At 43.5% G+C, this 3,151-nt stretch overlaps 1 long non-coding RNA gene across 1 annotated transcript; it reads right to left on the minus strand.

The window, feature by feature from the left end:
- Positions 1-885: 885 nt before the first annotated feature.
- LOC104948360 (uncharacterized) lies at positions 886-2,740 on the minus strand. Its single transcript, XR_798674.1, has 3 exons — positions 2,699-2,740; positions 1,529-1,718; positions 886-1,022 (listed from the first exon to the last, which is right to left on the minus strand). It is a non-coding gene; the product is annotated as an uncharacterized lncRNA (long non-coding RNA).
- Between the last annotated feature and the right edge of the window lie 411 nt (positions 2,741-3,151).

Genomic DNA, 3,151 nt, shown 5'->3' on the forward strand with positions numbered 1-3,151 from the left:
TGCCACGAATTACACATATGATGTTTGTCAATTTAAAAGATAATTTTGCAAGTAAAAAAAATAAAATGTGTGGTAAAACTGTGAAGTAACACTTTGTGTGAAACGCTGAATGAACTACATCTCCCGTCTCGCTCCACACACCCAGACGGCGTCACGTTGGCACATTTCACTTCTTTCTTTCAGAACGAGGTGGAAAGTATTAAAAGAGGTGAAAATCCCTCCAGGTCTGGGCACGTTGAGAGCTGTACATACACACAAGGGGAGTTAGCCGGTTCCTAAGAGCCAGCATGCGGGACCGGGACTCTGGGATTTGTAGTCTTTCTAGCTGCGTATTTTTCATAGTCTTATATTTCAACAGTTTTACGACAAACTGACTTTTTTGACATGGAAATGATTTTTTAAATTGACAAACATCATATGTGTAATTCATGGCACAATTCAAACGGGATCGAAAGATAAGTTTTCTCTCTCCATTGACTTCAATGCATCATTTTTCAGAAATAAGGTCCCATGGAGCGGAAGTAGATGGGCGTGACTTCGCCTCTCTTTAGTGACCTTCATCCTGTTTCTATTTAGTCAAGTGTTAGTCGACTAAAAGTCTGAGCATTTTAGTCTTATTTTAGTCGAAGAAAACTAATTATTTTAGTTTACTTTTTGTCAATGAAAACTGTTGATGAGTCTTTTTTAGTCATCAGATTATATCGAACGTTTCAGTCAAACTACTCCAAAACCAATCGTTTCTCATTTTAGTCAAACTTTCGTCACAGTTATTGTTTACTGACGTCGGTGCCGTCTCGTCATCGTCTCGTCATCGTCTCGTCATCGTCTCGTCATCGTCTCGTCTTAGTCATGGAGAAAGAGCTCGTTGACGAACAGATCTCGTCATAGTTTTAGTCAAAGAAATGAACACTAGTCTGTGGCACGTACCGGCTGGTCGGGCCCTTCCCCTCCGAGGACTCTGAATCCAAATCCTGACTCCTGGTTCCTCTTGATGAAAACATCCAGGTCCTTGGTGTGAGCCGCTGCAGAGAGAAGGGGGGGGGTCATACTGATCATGCTCTGGGGGGTCTAACGGACCACACGCCACTGGAAGAACTCACTCAGCCTTTTGTTGTGACGACACTTTAAGACTTTAAGCATTTGAGCATTTTTATTTCTCTGAATGTATTTAAGGCACGTCTAAATGAAATGCTTTCTGACACTCTGGGTATTTGTAAATGTTGAATATGTAAATATGATATCCTCTGTTGTTTGTTTGTTGTTTTTATGTTTGATGTGGAACTAAATGATGCAGATCTCCCTTGTGAATGAGATCGATCTCAAGGGACCAATCTGAATAAATAGAGGTTTGAAATGAAATGAAAAGCAATTTCTGTGGATTCATTTTGTGTGTGTGAACTTTATAATGTGATGTGTTCGGTGAGTGATGTTTAAGTGAGAGCTGCACACTCCGGCCCCATTCCCTGAGTCTGAAGGTCTGCAGTAGTGATGATAACGTTATATTAAGATACAAGTGGCTGAGACTCACGCTTGCTCTCCAGCAGAGCTCTGGAGCGCAGGTACAGCTCCGAGGCGTCGGGTTTGGGGGACGATGACACGGGGGAGCTGGTGGGGTTTTGGGGGAACATCGGCGGGTTGAGAGCCTCCTCTGGGCCCTGAAGGATCTCAGAGTTATTGATCACTTCCTGTCTCTGAGGGGGGGGCTGCGACACCGTGCACTGCAGAGAGGAAGAGGAGGAGGAGGAGGAGGAGGAGGAGTGTCACCTCAGTGCAGAGCAGGAACATGGACACACATGCTCTGTTGTTTGTATTCTGTAACCTCAGAAGCAGCTGAGGTGAAACTTGTATTTCCCAAAAGCGCGAGGAGTTGTTTAGTTTGATTTATTAAACCAAAGCTCCGGAGACTTTCCCTGAAATCAAATCTAAATATAACGTCATCTTCTACGGCCGTTAAAATAATGTGTCAAACAAAGCAATGACAGGTTAGGGAGGACGTGCAGCGAGGCGGTCGTTACGGGGAGAAGAACTCCCGAACGCCGCTCGTCACACGGACACATCCTCAACAGAGTCACGACATGACTGACAGTGTTCATTAAATGCTTTTATGGATTTAGAAAATACTATTATTGATTTAAAATGACGTGCATCCGCTAAGAAAAAGAGTCCGTTGTTACCGTAGCAACGGCAGGAACTGCTTTGACAGCTTTTTGATTACAGATTTGAGAACATCGCTGCTTGTTTTAAAAGTAGCACGTGATGTCAGACCTTGAGAGCATCTAGGTACCCCTGCCCTGACGCCAAAGGAACCGCACTCTGAACACGTGTCGTCGTTAGTGTTGAGGTTTGTGCCCCGTTACCTCTCCGCTGTTTTCTTGTCTGTTTCGGCCCAAGCGTCCTTAACAACGGTCAATAAGTCCTTGACAACGGTCTGTGCTACTGGATTAACAACGTGTTCTGAATCGACCAATCAGAATCCAGTATTCAACTAAGCCATGTAATCATTCTTGATAATATATGTTTCAAAAGTCATGCTTTTTATAAATATATGTCAACGTTTTACGAGCTCTATAAAATAAAAGGCTCCAGAGCTTTAGGGAAACACAGATCCCTCAAATCACTTTGAAAAAGAGATTTCAAATAAATGTTTGATCCTCTTTCTATTCTTTGACTTTTAAATGTTACGCAGATTTAAACTCACCGGTTTGAGAGGAGGCTGAAAGGGGGCGGAGCACTAAAGAGAGGAAGAGGAGGAGGAGGAGGAGGAGGAGGAGGAGGAGGAGGAGGAGGAGGAGGAGGAAGAGGAGGAAACAGGTTTATTACCAGAATATTCTTTTTTAAACACAGATAGAGAAGTATTTTAAGAAACCTATAACATAAAAAAAGAATAAAAATATGGCAGTATTTACATAGAAGGTGAGTGAGGAAGAGGAGGAGGAGGAAGAAGACAAAGGATGAAGAGGAAGGGGAACAGTAAGAGGAGGAGGAAGAGGATGTTTGTAAAGAGAGGAAGAGGAGGAGGAGGAAGAGTATTCCTGACTCACGTTCAGCGTGTTCCCGTCAGGAAGCACATATTGAGCCTTCTCTGTTTCTAGAGTCTCGTCTTTCTGAGGGTTCAAAGACAGATAGCAGGCTCTCTGTGGGGAGGGGGGGG

Source organism: Notothenia coriiceps, unplaced genomic scaffold (assembly GCF_000735185.1).
Source record: "Notothenia coriiceps isolate Sejong01 unplaced genomic scaffold, NC01 NC01_scaffold00014272, whole genome shotgun sequence".
NCBI classification, from domain to species: domain Eukaryota; kingdom Metazoa; phylum Chordata; class Actinopteri; order Perciformes; family Nototheniidae; genus Notothenia; species Notothenia coriiceps.